The sequence below is a fragment of the Phyllostomus discolor genome, chromosome 7 (genome assembly GCF_004126475.2).
Source record: "Phyllostomus discolor isolate MPI-MPIP mPhyDis1 chromosome 7, mPhyDis1.pri.v3, whole genome shotgun sequence".
In the NCBI taxonomy this organism is placed as follows: domain Eukaryota; kingdom Metazoa; phylum Chordata; class Mammalia; order Chiroptera; family Phyllostomidae; genus Phyllostomus; species Phyllostomus discolor.
The window spans coordinates 79,031,977-79,054,552 of NC_040909.2; positions in this window are offsets into that span (position 1 = coordinate 79,031,977).

Genomic DNA, 22,576 nt, shown 5'->3' on the forward strand with positions numbered 1-22,576 from the left:
TTCTTAATTTGTCAACCCAGTTTTCCCTTTCTCTCTGTACCTCTCCTTCCCTCTGCCTCTGTCTCAGCCTCTCTCTCTTTCACATACACACCCACAGAGAGGTATGTGCATAAGTAGCTGAAAACTGTTTCACAAAAGAATATTTATGGTTTCTATGTAGGATGATTTCTATCTAGTGTGTTCTTTCTTTAAAATGTATTTTTATTGTTTATGACTTACAGTCATTCCTGATTTTTCTCCCTTTCCCCACTTCCACCCAGCCCCACCTTCTCCCCTCCCCAAGTCAATCCCCATATTGTTGTCCATGTCCATAGATTGTGCATAAATGTTCTTTGGTTAATCCCTTCACCATCTCTCACCCTGCCCCGTGCCCCCCACTCTTTCGGGCAGTTGTCAGTCTGTTTTTTGTATTTAAGCTTCTGTTACTATTTTGTTCATTAGCTTTTGTGTTCACTAGATTCCATATATACATGAGATCATCTGGTATTTGTCTTTCACTGAATGGCTTAATTCGTTTAGCATAATTTTCTCTAGGTCTATGCAAGCTGTTGTAAAGTGTAAGAGTTCTTCTTTTTACTGCTGCATAGTATTCCATTGTGTAAATGTACCACAGCTTTTTTTATCCACTCATCTACAGGTTGGCACATAAGCTGTTCCCAGATCTTGACTATTGTAAATAGTGCTGCTGTAAACATAGGGGTTTGTTTGTTTTTTGTATTGGTGTTTCACGATGCTTGGGTTAATTCCCAGAAGTGGAATCAATGGATCAAAAGGGAGTTTCATTTTAAAGCTTTTTTTAGGTAATTCCATATTATTTTCCCCTGGCTGGTGTAGCTCAGTGGATTGAGTGTGGGCTGCAAACCAAAGCATCGGAGGTTCGATCCCCAGTCAGGGCACATGCCTGGGTTGCAGGCCATGGCTCCCAGCAACCGCCCATTGATGTTTCTCTCTCTCTTTCTACCTCCCTTCCCTCTCTATAAATAAATAAATAAATAAATAAATAAATAAATAAATAAATAAATCCATATTGTTTCCCACAGTGATTGCACCAGACTCCATTCCCATCAATAGTGCATTAGGGTTCCCTTTTCTCCACAACCTGGCAAACACTTGTTGTTTGTTGATTTAGCTGTTTGTTGATGGTAGCCATTCTGATAGGTGTAAGGTGATATCTTGCTGAGATTTTAATATGCATTTCTCTGATGATTAGTGATGTTGAGAATTTTTTAATATGTCCAAGGGTGTTCTGTATGCCTTCTTCAGAGAAGTGTGAGTTCAGAATTTTTGTCCATTTCTTAATTGGGTTGTTTGTCTTCCTGCCATTGAGTTACATTAGTTCCTTATATATTTTGAATTGTCAGGTGTATCATTGGCAAAAATGTTCTCTGATATAGTGGGTTCCTGTTTTGCTGATAGATTTTTAGCTGTATAGAAGCTTTTTAATTTGATGTAGTTACATGTGTTTATTTTCTGCTTTGTTTCCAGTGCCTTAAGAGATATAAAGGCAAAGATATTTCTATGCTGAATACCTGATATTTTACTGTTTATGATTTCTTCAAGGATTTTTATGGTTCACAGCTTATATTTAAGTCTTTTATCCATTAGTTCATTTTTCCAAATGGTTAAGGTTGGTGGTCTAGTTTCAATTTTTGCATATACAACTCCAGTTTCCAAACACCATTTACTGAAGAGACTGTCTTTGCCCCTTTGCATGCTCTTTCCACTTTTGTCCAATATCATTTGATTATACCAGTGTGAGTTAATTCTTGGGCTCCCTATTCTGTTACATTTATAGTCTGTTCTTGTATTATCACCAGGCTGTTTTTATTACAGTGACCTTAGAGTATAGTTTGATATCAAAAATTGTGATACCTACAGCTTTATTCTTCTTTCATAAGATTTCTGAGGCTATTTGGGGTCTTTTTTGGCTCCATATCATTTTTGGAATATTTGTTTTGGTTCTGTGAAGTATGCCATCAGTATTTTAATAGGAATTGCTTTGAATATATAAATTGCTTTGGGTAGAATAGCCTTTTAATAATGTTAATTATTCTAATCCATGAGCCATTTTGTGCTTCCACTTATTTGTATGTTCTTTGATTTCTTTCTTCAGTGACCTATAGTTTTCTGAGTACAGGTCTTTACTTCTTTGGTTAAATTCCTTTCTAGGTACCATATCTTTTGTTACAATAGTAATTGGAGTTGTTTTCTTAGTTTCTGTTTCTGATCATTCATTATTGGTGTGTAAAGATGCCATTAGTTTCTGGGTATTAGTTTTGCATACTGCTATTTTTGCCTAATTCATTAGATCTAGTAGTTTTTTTAGTGGAGTCTTTGGAGTTTTCTATGTACAATTTAGTGGCGTTTTTAGGGTTTTCTGTGTGAATAATGACTGCTTACTTCCTCCTTTCCAATTTTGATACCTTTTATTTCTTCTTCTTATCTGATCACTGTGGCTAGGACTTCCACAACTATGTTGAATAAGACTGGTGAAAGCGGACATTCCATTTTGTACTTTTTTTCTAGGGGAATGCTTTTAGTTTTTGCCTATTATGAATGATTTTGGCTGTAAGTTTTTCATATACAGCTTTATTATATTGAGGTATCATCCCTCTGTTCCCACTCTGCTAAGACTTTTTTTTTATCATGAATGGGTGCTGGATTTTAACAAAGGCTCTTTCTGCATCTATTGATATGATCCTGTGATTTTTGTCTTCCATTTTGTTTATGTGATGTATTATACTTATTGATTTAAGAATATGTGCCATGCTTGCATCCCTGGGATAAATCCCATTTGACTGTGGTGTATGATCTTTTTGGTGTATTGCTGGATCTGGTTTGCTAATATTTTGTTTGAGGATTTCAGTATCTATGTTTATTAGGGATATTGTCCTATAATTTTTTTTCTTTGTTGCACCTTTGCCTTGATTTGGAATTAGGATAATATTGTTCTTGTTGAAAGAGCTTGAAAGTCTTCAGTACTCTTGAATTTTTTGGAATACTTTGAGAAAGTTTGGTGATAGTTGTCCTTTGATTAATTGGTAAAATTCTCCTTTGAAGCTATCTGATCCTGGGCCTTTATGTGCCAGAAGTATGATTACTGCTTCAATTACATTCATTGTTATCAATCTATTCAGGTTTTCTTCTTCTTCCTGATTCAGTTTTAGAAAATTATATGTTTCTAGAAATGTGTCCATTTCACCCAGGTTTACCAATATGTTGGCGTATTGTTGTTCATCGTAATTTCTTATAATATCTTGCATTTCTGTGATATCAGTTTTTAGTCTGCTTCTTTCTTTTCTGATTTTATTTATTTGGGTCCTCATCTTTTTTCTTTTTTCTTTTTTTTAGTGTGTCTAGTTGAAAGTTCCTCAATCTTGTGTTTATTTTCAAAGAACCAGCTCCTGGTTTCATTGATCTTCTGTACTGTATATTTTAGTCTCTTAGCCATTGATTTTAGCTCTGATCTTGATTATTTTCTCCTTCTACTTGCTCTGGGCATTGTTGTTGTTTTTCTAGTTCTTTTAGGTGTAGCATTAGATTGTGTATTTGAGATTTTTCTTGCTTCTTGATGTAGGCCTGTAATGCCAAGAACTTCCTCTCAGGACTGATTTTTCTGTGTCCCATGGATTTTTGGTTTGTTGTGTGTTCACTTTCACTTGTTTCCAGGAATTTTTCAATCTACTCCTTGATTTTATTGGTTATGAATTCATTGTCCAATAACATGCTATTTAGCCTCCAAGTATTTTAATGTTTTTGGACTCCTTTTTATTGAGATTGATTTCTAATTTCATGTCATTGTGACCCAAGAAAATGTTTGATGTAATTTCAGTTCTCATGAATGTGTTAAAGCTTGTTCTCTGGTCTAACATGTGCTCTATCTTTGAGAATGATCCATGTGCCCTTGAGAAGGATGTATATACTTCTGCTTTGGGGTGATATGTTCTATAGCTATCAATTAAATCCACTTATATAGTGTGTTATTTAATGACACTATATCATTGTTGATTTTTGGTGGGTCTCATAGATCAGTCTATTGTTGATATTGGAGCAATAAAGTCCCCTACTTTATTATTATTGTGATATCTTCTTTAAGTCCACCATTTTTTATATTTAGTTGTTCTTGTACTATGTGCATATATACAATGGTTATATCCTCTTTTGGATTGAATCCTTAAGAGTCATGAAGTGACCTCCTTTTATTTTATGGACTTTGCTTTAAAGTCTATTTTTTTCAGATATAAAGATTGCTACACCCACTTTTTTTCCTTTTCATATGCATAGAATATTTTCCTCCATCCCTTACTCTCAGCCTGTGGACTCTTTTGCTCTGAGGTGGGTCTCTTGTAGACAGCATATGTGCATGTTTTCTTATCCAATGACTACTCTGTGTCTTTTGATGGAGAATTTAATCCATTTGCATCTAAGGTTATTATATGTAGGTACTTATTTATTGACTTTTTTTATATTGTACCTATGGTTTTTGTCTTTATATATTCCTTATTCTACTTACAGAGGGTCCTTTAACATTTCTTGCCAATGATGGTTTGGTAGTAATGAACTCCTTTAAACTTATGTTTTCTGTGAAGCTCTTTTCTTGGCCTTCAATTTTAAATGATAACCTGCTGGGTAGAGTAATCTAGGCTGCCTGTCTTAGCTTTTATTACTCTGAATATTTCCTGCCAATGTTTTCTGACCTGTAGCATTTCTGCTGAGAATCAGCTGAGATTCTAATGGGGACTCCCTTGTATATAATTGACTGTCTCTCTCTTGCTGTCTTTAAAATTCTCTCTTTTGTCTTCAAACTTTGCCATTTTAATTATGATATATCTTGGTGTAGGTCTCCTTGGGTTCATCTTCATTGGGACTCTATCCTCCCTGGACTTCTGTGACTCCTTCATCAGTTTGGAAAGTTTTCTGTCATTATTTCTCCAAATGGGTTCTCTATCTCTCTCTTATACTCATCTTGATTGTGGATTTTTTATGCTTGATGTTATCCCAAATGTCCTTTAGGTTTTCCTCATTTCTCTTAAGTCCCTTTTCTTTTATATTTTCTCTTTGGGTGGATACTGTTATCTTGTCCTCTAATTTGCTGACTTGATCCTCTGCTTCATCTCCCACTGTTGATTCCTTCAAGCAAATTCTTCATTTCAGATATTTTAATATTCATTTTTGACTGATTCTTTTATGGCTTCTATATCCTTTTAATGCTTACTATCTCTTTATTTAAATTCTCACTGAGATCATTTGTTCTTCTCTAAGTGTTTTGAACATCCTTATAACCAGTATCTTAAACTCTTCACCTTGTATTTGTATTGCTTCCATTTCATCTATGTATATTTAATTATTTTTGTGGATATTTCTGTTATTCTTTTGCTTGGGACATTTTTCTTTGTAACCCCATTTGTTAGGTAGGTGTGCTATGTCTCCTGAACCTACTTTGCTTGTTTTATTATAAAGGTGTCTTGCTGGGCTTAGTTGCCAAGTCCTTTGGAGAACATGAACTCCATGGTCCAGGAGTGTTTCTTGTGGGTTCTGTGTGACTCTTTTGTTGTATTTGTATACTAAATGCTTATGACTTTCTTGTGAGTACAGTATCCTTTCAGGCTGGATAACTGAGAATAACCCTTGACCTCCATGGGTGGGATGCTGTGCAGTTGTTTCTCCTTGATGCATCATTGTTCTCAGCAGCGTTTGGAGCCTTCAACTGTCCCTTTTTGGGTATACTGATTATCTAGCTAGTTGGTTTGAATTTTGGTGAGGGCTGAAGCCCACCACTGGTTTTATTGTTTCTGGGTCCAATTGGGTGAAGTTCAGAAACAAGTTGCTTTCAGACCATGTGTGAAACCATCCCTAGGCTGTCTCTCTGTAGCTACCAGGCCATTCACTTGCTTGTGTCTGTGTTTACTGGACTTGCCTGTGCATCTGAGGGGCCAATCTGTGTAAAAGAGTCAGTGCTTTCCTGCTTGGAGCTGGTGGCAGATCTATATAAGAGCCAAAGCTCCCCAGGGTTGTCCTCCTCATTCAGCCTCTCTGCCCTTCCCTTAGGTTCCATGGCTATTTTCCAGAACCTTCTGATGAGGGTCCATAAACTGATGCCAGGTCTGTTGAAATAGCACTAGCAGGTTTCCATTTTTTTGGTCCTGCACTCTATAGGCCACTCAGTGTGGGGAGAGTAACCCTTACTCAAAGACAACACCTTCAGTCTTTACCAAAGATTCTGACATATGCTTTATCAGGGAGCGTTCACTGCGGATTCAGGATGGATACATTCAACATTCTCCTTTTCAGGAGTGAGTTCAGTAGGTCACAACTTCAGGGGATAGATCAAAAGAGTCTCCCATTGAGGTTGGGGCAAGACCAGACCACAGGTGGGAGCTAGCCTTTCTCATTCCAAGACCTCAGTAGGAGGCTAATCTCTGTCCTGTTCCTATGTGATATCCCCCACAAGTCTTACTCTTTGAAAGGCCCGTTTGGAGTTTCTCTTTCTTCCCTCTGCAGAAATGCACCTAGCAGGGGAATCTTGGACCTGGTAGGGCTGATATGCAGTTTCCCCTTTGAAAGTGGTGCCTGCAACCCTTCAGGAGGTAGACAGGCATTCATTTTCTTTCCCAGGGGATGGTAGGCTGCAAGTGGTTTACCTCACTACAAAGAATTCCAGACACTCAGCTCTCACTCTTCTAACTTCCAACCCACAGCCTTTGCAGGAGACACATTTCAGAACTCTCTGCTCTGTGCAGCCTCTGTTTGCTTGCAAGCAAAGATGGAAAGGGCCCAAAAAACCCTGTTGCATAAATTTCTTGTCTCCATGATCAGCTGTTCTTAGTAGGAATGGACCCAAAGATCCATCATGGTATTGTGCAGTTGAGAAAAATTCAGAACGGGCCAAAAATCAATTTTCCTATTTAGCTAGGTTCCTCTGCAGCAGCAGCAACAGGGGTATCACACAATTGGGGGTGGGCACTATCTGCACACTTAAGAGTGGGGAAACTGGTAATTTTTTTCCAATTCATTCAGCACATTCTCTGTTTTGGTCTCCCACTTGTGCCTTCCCCACAGTCAGAGATCCTTTCTGTGCCACTGATATCTGCCACCCTCAGAAGCCCTGTTGTTTAAGCATGGTTTCTCTTTTAGTCTGAGCTTTTATACCGAAATCTTCTGTCTGGCACCCTAACCTTAGACACTTCACACTGAGTTTGTGATCTCTGATTTTCACAGGTGTGTTGGAACTTCACTGTATCCTACCACCACTAACCCCATAGCTCCCCTTCCCTCCCTATTGCTGTGAGTATTTTTACGGCCCCACATTTCAAAGGGGAGGGAACACCATCACTGCTATTTCAATCTCGTTTCTCTGCTGGCAAAACAAGTCACACAGGTTCCTTGCCTGACCACATTTTAGTTCTCTTTAAAAAGTCTCTCTGCAGTACCCACACTGTAGTAGATTCACTGTCTGGTTCTCTAGGCAAAAAATCCTCCACAAGAATCAAAATATCTTTCAAAGTCATTGCTGGCTACAGCCTATAGATGCTTCTAACAGATCCAATTGAGGCAACCTGTTCTATTTAGCTGTCTGAACTTATACCCTGAGCTCTCCAGGTTGGAGCTTCAACAATGATAGCTCTACTCACTGTAAGTGTGCAACTGGGATCTCAAAGACTTGGTGGATTACCCCAAATTTCCCTGATTAGGGTTAGGGATCCCTATGTGGGACTGAGGCCCCTTGCTCTGAGGGATGATGGAGGTCCAAAGCTGTGATTTGTCTGGCCTTTAGCTGTGACAGGAGCCACACACAGGTTATTTTTCCTTCCACTTATGAAACCCCCTTACTGGATGGTACGAAGCATTTTCTGTATCCCTTGGCTTCAAAACTTCGTATCAGCTAGATTCTGTTGATTGTTCATGGTTGCTTGTTGGAAGTTCAGCTGAAAATCTGGGTCAGAGTCAGAAGCAAGTGGACTCAGCTTCCACCTACTTGGCTGCCATCTTCAGTATTGAACTCTAGTATTTTCTATCATTTCATTTTCTATGGGCCACATGTTAAAGTTTGGAAAACTTGTTCTTAAAGTCATTTAACAATCTGCATACTCTAAACTATACATAAAAAAAACTAAGTAGGCCAAAACTATAGGCTAATTAACTTTCTTTATTCATTCAGGAAAATAATAGTGAAGCTGTTCAATATTTTCACAAACACTAAATTGAGAGAATAAAAGAGAAAAGACACAGCCAGAACTAAAACTATTCTGTCTGAAACCTGGTGTTCTTGTGTTCACTAGGAAGGCAATGCTTATATTTAATGTGGTAATATAAATATTCCTTACTTATAAGGAAGACTGACTTTCTTTCTCCTAGACCTAAACATTGGTTTCAATTATCCCCTAAGATATAAAAAGGAAGCATTTAAGAGTTTATCATTAAAAAATCTAAATAGAATTAAAGTAAAAGCAAAATGGTGTCACTTTAAAAACTTTATAACAGTGAATCTAATATATAGAAAGTAAACTGTTAATACTAATATTTGTAATTTTTACTTAAATTTATCCCTAAATTTTTGCCAACTTGAGTAGAGTGTCACATAATAGGTTATTCTAAAACAAATCTCACCAAAACAAACTTTGGCTTCAGAATAGGTATTTACACAAATATCTGATATTGGGAATTTACACACAATTAACAATAAAAGAGTAAATTCACACTCACAGTATGTGGATTTCAGAAGGCTGAAAGTCAGACTTTGAGCTTCCTTCTCCTTTCTCAGCTTTGAAGTCTTAGAGCTTTATTATTGTCATTTGTTACATTGAGATAATTTTTAAAAGTTATATGTTATAAAAACAATATTGTATAAATGTGTAACCCAGAAAGTCAAATCGGTTATGCAGATTCACATAGGAAAGATGCAACCAGTACATTTATCACAGGCAAACCCTGAGCCTTACAAGTCCTCTGATAAATTCCAGCAGTTGGGCCTGGTAATCTGAATCCTGTTTTTTGCTAATTCTATTTTTTTACTCTGGTCATCCTGAATCAAGCTGGCAACTCTGTTATAAACATTACAGACTCTTTTGTAGACTTAGAAGGTCATGATGACCTTAGAAGGTCATCAGAATTCCTACAGATTTCTCCCACCTACTTACTCTATCTAAACAGTGGGCCACTGCATCCCACCTTCCAATGGCTTCCTGTGACAATTCACAGTCTCTTGACTTGACTCCTGTAGAGAACACTTCTGCTATACTCAGGCTTCTTGCATGTAAGACTCCCATAACAACAAAAATCTCTTCACTAAGAGAAATTCTTCAAAACAACACTACGTATCACATGCATTGAAAGTACCCTATGCAGATCTGAGAGGATACTTCATAAATATCACTTCACTTTTCTCAAAGGCAAACCCCATTTTAAGCTCTAGTTGACCTACAAGCTGTGAGGACTTCTGTAATCAGGAAGAAGAGACTTTTGACAAGTCATAAGGTTTGTTTTGGTATTTGAAATAAGAAATGTATAAATATTTTTATGGTGGACCACGTGATCATAAATCCATATATAGACACTTTTTATGCTTCTTTTTTTGTTCATTTTTGGAATGAATTTATTGAGATATAATTTACCTAATTATACCAATTTTGAATATATAGTTTAATTTATTTTTGACACAATTACACATCTGAATCACTACCAACATAATCAAGATCAAAATGTTTACATCACCCAGAAAAGTGTTTCTATATTACTTTGCATCCCCAAACTTGGGTCAGGACAACACAGATGCTCTGGATTTGTCGATTAGTTAGATCATGTTCTAGAGACTCTCATAAGTGAAATCATAAAATATATACTCTTTTATGCATGGTCTTTCACTCAACATATTCTTGTTGAAATTCACCAACATTGTTGCAGTTACCAGTAGTTTATTCCTTTTCATTGACAAGTAGTAACCACTGATTCCAGATATAGCATAACTTGTTTACCCAGTCACTCATTATGAACATTTTTGGTTTGGGAATATATAAGTTTGCAGCTTTCCTAAACCCATAATTTATGAGAAACATGTTAATTCCACAACAATCCCATTAAATAAATTTTGGAAAACATCCTATACTGGTTTTTTTATTGCCTTACATTAAATAATTTAGAAGAGAAAAAAAATATTTATCAAATTCTACAAATGTTTTTCTCAAATTTTAACTTTATTCCCTGCAAATGATTTTGCAGGAAATATTTTTTAAAATGAGGACTTTCATTTATCTCAGGAGAGTTTAGCAGTGGTAAATGAGTAGAGCCTCACATCCCCATGAATTCAATGTATTTTAAAACACAATTCACCTCTTCCTTGAACAATCAACAATGCCCTTGTTTTTTCCTCACAGATTACAATTCAGCATGTTTAAGCATTTTGTTACATAAGTAAGAAAGTATAAAGCCCTTGTCTGAGGAAGCAGCTAAGATATTAGTTGGTTTCCAAGAACTAGTCATCTGACATATTAAAACAACCAAATGCTCATCTTCTTGTTCATCTTAGTTCAAGTTTCTCATAAATTGTCAAGAGTTGAAGGCTCAATTACAAACAAAAAAATCAGAAGCTTTAAAAGTTTTTCTACTATCTCTGGCCATGAATCTGACTTGCAAGTGTCTCAGCACAAAGTCCACTGCTAGAAACTTGACTTTTGAATGGAATAAAGTGTTAAAAACACATATCTACATCATTTCAATATAGGAATCTATCTGCAGAAAATGAGCCTAGCTTTTTCCTGTTTAGACCAAACACATCACATTCCCTCCTGGCATGTAGATAGATCCTACTAGGAGAAAAAAATGATAATATAGAAAGTGGACACAGTGTGGTTCATGTTTTGGATGTTCTCAGCTTCAAGGACAGAGTTAAATCAGAGAGAACCAGAAAGTGGTTGGGACTACAACCCCCCAAAATAGTCAGGGTAGAGAGGGGAAAGGACAAAATCCTTCTCCAGGTAGAGAGAACAAATGTGGACCACCATACTGTCAAACACTTTTCAGAATATCATCACCCTGCACCATTTTACAGGCATGTAGAACTCCTTTATCCAGTCACATTCCATACCTGGTTTAAGAACAATCATGGGGAAAGCACTTCAACTTGTAAAGCTCTTCAAAGAAAAGGAAACAAAGGAATATTCAGGACTTTATGAATCAAGCACATGCTTTTATTTGTAATGATTTTTCTAAATACTCATTCTGCACATAACTATCCATTCTGCTTCCAAGTTTCAGGTGACCATACATTTAATAAAAGTGCCTTGAATGTTTTCATCCCAAATGTTCCTACCTTGTGAATAGAGGAGAGGATATTGAGACTCTGAGTCACAACTAGATTTCTTTTCTGGTTTGCTAACGGTTAGTAGCTTTGGGCAAAGTCACTTATTCTGCTTCTAATCTATCAAATTTATAAACATGGAGGCAGGGTTTTTCATCAAAAAGACCTTGCCAAATGCTATTTTTATGTCTTAATCTTCTCATCTAATAACACTGCCTAGAAAGTAATAAAATTTGCCACCAAATTGTTATTCTTAGTGAACACATGCTGGTTTCTAGTTATCATTTCTTTTTCTAGGTGCATGAAATGACTCTAATTTCTTTAGGTCGTTTTATGAGAAAAGCAGGAATTTGAGATTCTTCCAAAATTTTTCTTTAACTCATATCTTACTCATAAAAGAATACATCATTAAAGAAGAATTTCCTAGTTTTTCCCTGCTATCTGTGTCTATACATCTTTTGCTCATTATTATAAAAGGGATACAGTTCTTACCTTAAAAGTGAACTTCTCCTTCCCTCTTACCTCTAGACCCTGTCATCTTTCTGATCATGGAAGCCAGAATGGCTGACACAGAGCAAGAGAGGAGAGTGGTTAGAAATTAAGTTAGAGGGGCAGACAGGGTCCAAATACTTAAAGGAGACCTATGGTTTTAGTATCATAGAGGACATTTTAAAAATTTAAATATGGTCTGATATTTAAAAAATATTATAGTCTGATTTTACTTGAAAATTTGGACAGTTTGAGAAAGCAAATTCATTGGATTTCAGGGTGACAGCTCTCTAGTCACACAACTTGTTTTTGTGAGATCGTCTGACTAAAGGAGAGAGCAGGAGAAATGTGAATTCAAAAGACCCATGGCAGCCTTACCCAGTGCTTGTGCCTTAAACTCAGTCAATGGAAGTTTTGAAATTCATGTCTCATTTTGTGCCATCTTTATTTCAAATGTGCTTTCTGTCCTGAATCATATTTAATATGTGCATTGCTTTCACAGAAGGGAAACAAATAGGGAACAAATGTAGACTAAAGAAACTGTACCCAGGCACATTCTCCTAATGCAGCCATCTGTCTCATGTGTCCCCAAGAGAGAATTCTAATAATGTTATCATTTGATTCCTATTTCAGGCACTTTGCATTTTTATACATGCTAAAGAATTCAGCAAGTCATCCAACTGGCATAGCAATAGAAAAACTTCCTTTAGAGCACAGGTGTACAAGCAAACAAATTCTTTCTTTGCTTGGAAATTGATCCTCCAGTATAGCAAGCTCCCGCAGCATTTGTAATGGGTCAGAAGGGTCGGGAGAGAGCACATCTGTCAGGTAGACAGAACAGATGGTGATCACCTCCTCTCACCTTCCATTGGAGTCAGAAATAGATACTGTCACCTGGAACTGTCTTTTTCCAGCCACACTGAACATTTGGATTTTAAAAGCAGAGATAGTCATTGTGTGGCATTTTTTTTTGTTTTATATTTAAAGAAAAGAAGGAGGGAAGAAAAGAAACAAGAAAGCCATGGAATATTAAATTCTGTTGTTAGAGTTAAACAAATATAACCAGCTGGTTAGTTCTGGCTGCCCTGGAAAGATAACCTTGTGCCAACTATACAGGGGGAAGTGGGTTATAAACAGCTTCCAAAGGCAAAAGTATCAGTAATATATCAGAGTATTAAAGGGAAGAGTTAAACATACCGAAAATGATCAAACTTAGTTTTAAATTTAACACTGGAAACTAGATGGAAGACCTAGAATTTTGAAAGAACCTTTCTCATGACTAGCTCCAGGGGTGGATAAACTTTGTTCTGCCACAAAGTCACAAAAAGTTGAAATTCCCTATTGAAAAATTAAACCATGACCTTATTCCCAGAGTCCACATATTTCAGATGTTGTCAAAATCTGAAGTGTAACCAAGTTAACAGAGGCTAAAAAACTATTTTGTTTACATGGAACACAACTTGGCATCTAAGTGACTTCAACCTGCTGTTCTTTATACAGCATCTTTTTGTTCCTTAAGCCATGAACATTTAAAAAAGTTACTGTGGTTGACAGTCACTTCTGATACTGTTGTCAACTTTTTCAACACTTACTGCTTTCTTCAGCCAAATATCAGAGCCATAAAACTGTAACTGGATACAAGGTAGATACTTTCTTTTCAAATATTGATATATATAACACTAGCCAAGCAAAGGAACCTGAAAAGCCTCCAGCTTGATTGTTTTGCACATGCTTCTCACCCTCCCACCCCCATCCATTCCCTGTATTCCTTCCTGTGTACTTCCTAAGTATACTTCTTAAGTGGGGGACAAAGGACTGTCCACCCCCAACTTCCATCTAGCCAATTCTTTCAAGCTAAGGCATCTTTGGGGTTTGGTGCTGATAAACTGAAGACATACCAAGCTTTAATCACTTTTCTTTTCTCAACTAAAGCTCCATGTGTTAAACACCAATTTCAAATCGGCATGTGTTAACCCTAACCAGTCCTGAAAGCATATTATAATATTTGCTCTTACAACACAGCCAAATTAAATTTCATGTTGACAATAGCTAACATGTTATCATTTTTCAAGCCTCTCTATTGCCTCCATTTCTATCTAAACAATTGTTCCAGAAGATGGAATGACCGTCAAGTCCAAATTCACCCTAACCCACAACATTCAGGAAATACAGCTTATTGCATTTGAGTTTGCTTATCATATAAATTTCTATTCTTCTTTTTCCTTTTCTTTCATTTTAAGAAGAGATAGCAAATGTTTAAGGTAAATTTTTGGCTAAGCGGTATTTTCAGGTATAGATAGAAATTGTTTCTTTTACAGGCAATTGTACATTGAAGTAAATTTGGCGCTCATTAGAAAACCTGTGGTTTATTTAGAACCAGATTCAGAATCCTCGTCTTTTACCCAATTATATAAAGTTCCGTGGGAAGATATGGTGCATGGAGTTAGACTGGCTTGTTAAATCACAGAGCTTTTTTACGGCAGTCATGCTTTCCCCTATGAATTATGCATGAAAGAGTATTTATTTACATTTCATTTTTTTACAATAGTGTCCTCTCTCTGGACAGACTTGGGCCCCATCCTGAGCCCTTGCCCTGCATCCTGCTTCCATCTGTATGCTTCATAGCATTTTAGACAAAATGGCGTGTTTAACTTGTCACCTGTTGCCTGGTATAAATTAGTCACCGGAGCTTTGCACAGCCTTGTGCAATAAGCAGTCAGCTGGCAAACTCGGGGCAACTTCACAGGCTGTGTGTGGGGATATGACAGAGGCTGGGAGGCCATTTCTCCAACAGTTGTCCAAGACAGAGGAGAAAACCAGTCTTGACTCCCAAACTCAGCTGCATTTGAAAGCTTAAAAATCTCTCACTGTATTTCAGTGTTTTAGTATTTTTCTGAGAACTAAAGGTCAAGGAACAAAGCCCTGTGCTCTTTTTTCTTCCCCTTTTGAAATGAAGCCATTGGTGTTCCAATACTGACAAGATGAATTAAATGTGGCGAAAAGATCACAGAATTTAATCAGCACTGTCATTCAGTGTATGTGATCGGGATCAATCAGTCAAAGAAGCATATGGAAAACTAGGTTAGTACATTTGAGTGTGTGTTGTTAGTGTGAGAGAATGTGTATTATGATGATTCTTAACTAAGCCTACACTGCTGATTCTAAACATTTCCTTATTTAAAAATCAAGTAAAAATATAATTAATTTTCCCTGTGTCAAATTATTCCATTCACTATAATAGAGTCATGTTATCAAAAGACAACACACAAAAGTAGCAAAAGAACCTATAATGAACCAAAGTTAACATAAAAATATGATTAAAATTAGTTCTCTATCTGTTTCCAATACTATTTTGAAATCAGTTGAAATTATGTGGGTAACAGGGTAAATTTCTATGGGTGTAGAATGGTGAAAGGTGCACTGAAGTTTATTTCTAGATGAAGAAGGCTTGCTCAACTTTTTAAAAAATTTTGTTGTGTAATTGGCCATGGTGACAGAAAAACTTTCATATATTTTTTCATATATTTATACCAACTGTCATATGTTTTTCTGCTGAAAAATGAAAGCCTTCTTAAAATGAAAGCCAAGGATGTGACTCATAGACTTGTAGTCCTAAGAGCAATGGCAATGAGGCTTCTGGTTCTGACAACACACTTTTGAAACATATCCTCTACCTGTGGAATTTTCTGATACCTGAGTTTATTCTAAAAGTTCTACAGTTTAGAATGCAGGCATTTACTCATTTATTTCTATATTCTTCTTAATCATTATATGTTTAATACTGTTTCTAAATTTAGAAAATACATGAATTTCTATAGCTGTGTATAATATACACATACACACACGCTTGTACATATGTTGCCAAGAGGTGATGTGACTTATGAAGAATATAAGTAATATATCAACAGATTTTGGTCTCATTACCATTATCAATTGTAAAGTCCAGGAAGTAGTGGGTTTTTCTGTGTTCCTCTTTCCCCTCTTAACTCAAGGAATCTTCATGGTGATCATTTAATAGTAATATTGGACAATGTTTTTACATTTTAAAGTAGTATTTACGTAACCACATGTTTTTAAATAGATATTAATTTCTCTTTTCCTCTTTTCTTAATTTCTTCCTCCCCCCCCCCCCCCCCCAGCTTCACTGCTATTTCTTCGCCTAGTGACTACCCAGTTGTAACTTAGTTATTGATTGAATGAGTCTGAATCTCAGTCTCATTCTCTGCAAGTAAAAGATATGCAATTGGCATTTAGTGGCTTCCATTTTTCTTTCAAAGCTTATCATTTGTAATGACTGGCATGCAAAGAATGCTTTTTAGCTTCTGGCTGAATGAGAGGATGACCTGTTATTTCAGGTGGCTCTACTACACTTTGGAAATACACAGATGATATGAATACAGTTCAATATCATTGTATGTGAGAAAGGGTGGATGAGATTCTGCTTTTCACTTCAATAATGATTCTGTTCTTTAATATCAACCATTACACATTAAGCTCTTGTGAGAGAATTTGTTAAACCTAGCATGATTTCCAGGAAACATTTAATTAAATGATGTGAATAGCCAGAGAAAAGATATAATTATTGGTATACAGTCATTTGCTTGAGTACTTGCACCAGCACATTTAATATGAAGTATTTTCAACTGTAGTCTAGATTTAAATTTCTTCCAGTTTTTTTTTTTTTTGGCTGCATGCCAGTTTCTAGTGTTACTAAAAAAGATTCAGAGTAATTTAGTGGAAATAAAATCTTATCTGAAGATTGATGTCAAATGTACTTGTTGATGTTATCTCTGTGTTTATGAGTGAGTTACATTCTTCATGGTGTCCATAGAGATACCATTTCATCTGGGGTAAGAGTAGATCTGTACCATGAGTATGAAGCTCCTATAACTCACAGCTCTACATAGTTCAATACTATTTGTTCTTTGTTTTGCACTGGATTTCCTCCTGGTTTGTAAAGTGGCATAAACATGAAAGAAAATTTGGGAAGAGACAAGAATTTTTCATCTTCACTCTCATGTATTCATCCCCTGAAAGGAAAACTGCAATAATATATTTTCTAGGAAGGATAGCTAGAGAAGATTTGGTTGTGTCATTACATACCAATAATTTTATATTACTACAGTGACTTGTGGAAGTAGAATATGAGGAGATGTTTCTCACCTACTAGTTATGACTACACTGGCATACACACCTGGGTCTAGAAGCATTAGTCATTGTAGAGAAACTCCCCTCAGATCTCAGGGTATTTTTTTCAGATTTGTGTGTTGTATTGGAAAAAATTGTAATTAAAATAGCCTTTTTTTCCTGTATACTGTAGTCTATTTTTAATTACTATTTTTTATTTTAATCTTTATTGAATTTTTTTCATTACCATTTAGTCCCTTTAGACCCCTCCCCCAGCAATCACCACACTGTTGTCCATGTCCACGAGTCCATTTTCCTTTTTGTTCAATCCCTCATCCTCCTAACCTCCCCCCATTAGCTGTCATTTGCTGTCCACCTACAAGTCTGTCTCTGTTTTGCTTGTTAGTACAGTTTTTGAATTAGATTCCACAAATGAATAAAATCATAGAGTATTTGTTTTTCCCCTCCTTGGCTTATTTCACTTAGCATAATGTTCTCCAGATTCATCCATGCTGTTATAAAGGATGAAATTTTCTTTTTTACTGCTGAATAGAATTCCATTGTGTAAATATCCCACCGTTGTTTTATCCACTTGTCTATTAAATAAAGGACATTTGGGCTGCTTCCATGTCTTGGTGATTATAAATAACACTGCAATGAGCATAGGGGTGATTATTTTCCTTTGAATCAAAGTTTTGGGTTCTTTCGGATATATTCCCAGAAGTGTCTTTAATATCTGCCACCAACCCAAAATTACTATTTCTATTCCTGCCTCACACATGTATATTTAGAAATTTAAGTTGCAAGAAAAAAATGAATTAAGAAGAAAATTCTATGTAATATTTTGTAGCCTAGAAATAAAACTGATTAAATAAATGATTTATCAATTACAGAGCAAAGTGAAACAATGAGGCCAAGGAAAGGATACATTTCCTGTACCCCCAGCCTTTGCTGGGATAAAATATTAGGTGCCTATACTCTTATCTTGATTAATTCTAAAATGCCTCCCTCACTTATTCCAGTGCCTTACCCTCTTTTCTAATCACATTTCCATGTTAACTGTTTCAGTCCCTGCCTTGTGAGCTATTTATAGTGGCAGTATTAACATATTTGAGTAGAATCAAATCATTTTTTAAAAAGATACAGCTATGGGGTTGGAGCTCATATTATTTCAAGTAAATACTGCATACATTTGAGATGAAAAAGGCCTACCTATACTCAGATAAGGCTAGAACTGATTGGAAATTATGAAAGAGGTGACAGCATGGATTTAACTATCCTGTATATGTGTGGGAGGTAGGAAAAAGCTTTCTGTTCCTTTAAGTTTGATATATCACAAAGATCAGCTTACAGTGTAATTATTAATAAATATAAATTATTTAACACATATATAACTAAAGTTTAAAGTTTCCTTTAAACTTTCAAAGGAAAAGTTTAAAATAAGGCTAAAACAGAGAGAAAAAGTAAAAGAGCTCATGGACACAGACAACAGTGTGGTGTTTACAGGGGCATGGGTGGTGGGCAGATGTGAAAGAACATAAGAGGGATAAATGGTAATGGAAAAAATACAATAAAATAAAATAAACTATTGAAAAAGAAAAGAAGGCTTAGAAATCATGGCCAATGTCTAACATAGGAAGAAAAAAAAGGATACTTGCAACTTGCCAGCTCTAGTGATTACAAAAGATTAAGTCAAATATAATCACTTTTAGTTATATAGCAGGAAGGGGTTTCCATTGATTATCTGCATACATTTCTCTCTTTCTAAATCCTAACATCGCATATTGCCTGAATCAATCATTTGAGAATAAACTAATATCACTTTATGGCTTTGGTATTGTTTTATTAAAATGCTATTTTGCACCCTGTGTTTTTTGTTTACCCTTTTGATTATAAGCTTGAGACCAAATGCTAATTATTTTATTCCTCATAAGCAAAATACATATAGCCAGAGACATTGAAATTGATAACAAACTGACAGTAGCCAGAGGGGAGGGCAGAGGGAAATAATGTAAAAAACAAGGGAAAGGGATGTTAATGCATGTGAATGAGGGACTCATGGATGGAGACAAGGGGGGGTGGGATTGAGGGTGGGAAGTGAGTATGGGTAGGGCGCGGGAAAGTGGATGTGGGAAAGTGGAGACAACTGTATTCAGAGGGAAAAAGTAAAAGAGCTCATGGACATTTTAATTGATGTTTGTAATTCAAACATCAATTAAAAAAGGTAAAAAAAGAATAAATGAATTTCTTTTGCAAATCAGCTTCCAAGAAAGTATACTTTTTTTAAATTTGATTGATTTGATCATCATACCTGGTATCTTGAAAATTTACAGTACTTTTGAATGATCTAAGGTTTTCATACTCAGAAGCAACAGAAAGGACCACATGGTCTTTTCGATGACCTGTGTTGTTTACAATATGTAAGGTATGATAACCAGTTCCTGTAATAGCCTCTCAAAGAATAAAAATTGAGGGTTGAAAGTGTAATGAAATGCAAATAAAATTGTCCTAGAAACAACTAGGCATTTTATTTGTTTCTTACAGAATCTAGAATATTGAAAGTGTTCACATTAAATGCCATCTATCCATTGTAACCCAATTTTAAAATAATTGTAGGAATAATTCATAGCCACATTACAGTTACTAGTTTAAAATGATTGCTACAAAATATTTTGGGAACCAAATGTGATTGAATCAATTTTATACGAAGTCTTTCTTTAAATAAGAGAACGTTAAATAAATATTCTCTTTGTATTTGCTGAATATCCTAGGTTTGTCAACACGTTGAGTAAAATTTAAGCCGATGGTTAACTTCACATTCTTTCTATATACACAACTTAAAGTCAATATAATTAAGTTTCAAAATTTATACCACTCTTATTAATATATGATAGATCTCTCTTCCCCTCTCCAAAGATTTCTTCTTTTTAATGAGGAAGAAGTAAAAGATATTAAAAAACCTATGACTTATAAAGTCCTTTGACACTTACACCCTTTCAGGTAGAGACTGTTTAAAATAGACTTTTTAAACTGTGCATTTTGAGTTGTACTTAGTTACATAAATGACAGGATAATGCAGTCAAAATATCACTGGACTTGAGGCATTCTAATTTTGTTCTATTCACACATTCTTTTCCGGACATTGCAGCAGTTACTTCATCTAGGTGGGCTGTGATTTTCTTTCTTTTTTTTTAACTGTACATGAGACTGGTGGATAGGAACATCTTTAATGTCTTTGTCATTGCTAAGCTTGTGTGAGTCCCATAATAACTTTGACCCTCAGTTTCCTCATTAAACAATGTGCTTCATGATAACATTTTTCCTTTATTTAGGCTCCTTTTGAGAATCACAGTAATTAATTTTTTAACTTTTTGAAAAACAGACATTACCACTGAAAGTTGTTATTGTCACAGTCACAGCAGGTATTAGCAACCTTGAGAGGATACAAAGCTGTCTCAGGAAAACAGAAGGATTCAGAAAAGCAGTAATATATGTTGTGTGTTACTCCTTTCTAAACTCAGATGAATTTGTTCTTCTACCAAGGTATTTTTTTAAGAAACATCATCAGCTAAATGACCATCAGTGTTAATAATGTCTGTCATACACAAGAAGCCTGCAGTGTACTGGAAATCTCATATTATTAGATGTTTCTCCATTAACTGAAACTGAACGTGAAATTAGCAAAAACCACTGAATGACCTTCTGTTATATGGATGACATCTTGCTAAGAAATCTCAGAAGGTATTTACCATGGACATTTTGGAAAAGTTGTTAAAAAGATGGTAGAAAAGATGCTAAGGGCTGTTCATTATGATCAATTACAGGAAACTGGTGGAGAATTTTGGAGGAGAAAAAATTGCTTTAGTTTGAGGTGGTAGGTTAAGCTTGTGCAGAAGAAGTGCATTGGGACTAGGTTAATAAAAAGTGACTAAATGTGTCCCAAATATTCCATGTGTTTCCCTACTTTTTCTAGCCTCCTTTTTGGTTGGATTGGAACCAGGGAACCATCCAGAGGACTGTGAGAAAAGTGACCTGTGTTTCCTCGGCGAGAGCAATTAGATGTCAATGGGTTTTTTCCATGATTTTCCTCTTCTCCTGCCTTGTACCCTTGTAAGTCATGTGCTCCTCTCGATGGTATAGCTACAGTATGGAGGAGAGTGACCAGAGCCACTGGACCCACTGGGCTTGACCTGAGGAGAGAGAAATCTTGGTTATAATAAACCACTGAGATTTTGCATTTATCCATTGCAACAAAGAGTAGGAGTTATGACTAACACAAAGGATGAAGAGAATTTAATTAGGTAAAGAGAAAGGACAAGACATTCTAGACTTTTCAAATCATATAACAATATGTGGGATTGGGAAATGAAACAGTGTTATTGTACACAGATCATTAAAACAAACACATACACACACTTGATGGAAACATGTAGAAACATAATAATTAACCTAAAAATTGGGATAAATTTTATTGATGGAATAAGGAGTATAGATTTCATTCTATGGATTCCAGAAAATAATAATGATTCCTGAAAAACAGAGAGAAGTTGTCATTAAGTGCACTAAAAGCAAAGAGAAAGTCTTGCTTTTGAATAGTTTATTGAAGAGGTATAATCTAGCATGGTAGAAATAGCAATGAATATGAAGATAGAAATACAAAATATGTATATGAAAATAATCATACCATATCATCTTACTATTAAGTTTATATGATAAATATTCATTGTCAATGTATTTAAATATAAAATTCCTACAGATTAAATGTGAACAGTTATATCAATGTAAAAAATACATAACATCAAAAATGTTTTCACTGAAGTTTAGTAATTTAATAAAATCCACTTACAATTAAGGTATATATTATTGTGGAAGTCAGTGAATGAATTAAGAAATACTTGCAAATATTTTATTTGATATTTAGAAATAAAATAATATTTAGTATTTACCTGTGAAACCACTGGCTTCAACACTACAATGTGACACCCAAACTGTTCCTCATTACAATAATAAAAAATATACTTGCATTCAGCAAGAACATTACACTCACATCTACCTATATCAACCAGACTTTTGACTGGTTGAATTGATTTTTAAAAATCCTGACAATTCGAAGAAAATATTAGTCAATTTAAATGGGGAAATTCATTTAAATTTTGCATTTTAAAAGTCATTTTAAAGCTCAGTGAAAAGACAAAGATAGGCAAAACTGATTTATTTTGGAATGACCATTGTTTTTTCACCAACACATTGCATTTACTTTGGGCTTACATATATGGGACTTTGCTTTTTTCTTGACTAAAGTAAATGTGTCACACATCTAAAATTGATGTTTCTTATGAGAAATACATCTGTGAAGAGAAGCACTCTGATAAGGGGTATGTAGAATAGAATAGAGTCTCACTTTTTAGAAGGAAAAAGGTGGAAAAAATAAATTAGAGGGGTGGACATATGATAGAATGATTCTAAAGTACTGGAGGTATGATAAAATGATCCTAAAGTAGTGATCAAAGAGCCAAGTAAAAATTCTACCTCCCTCAAACTTTGGCTTCCATAAGAACAGGTAACAGTTACTGGACTCTCGGCCATCCAGAATATTGACTTTTGTCTAAGATTGTTGTTTTATTGTTGTTCAGTAAAATAACCTTTGGGGGCAACTTATTCAAACTG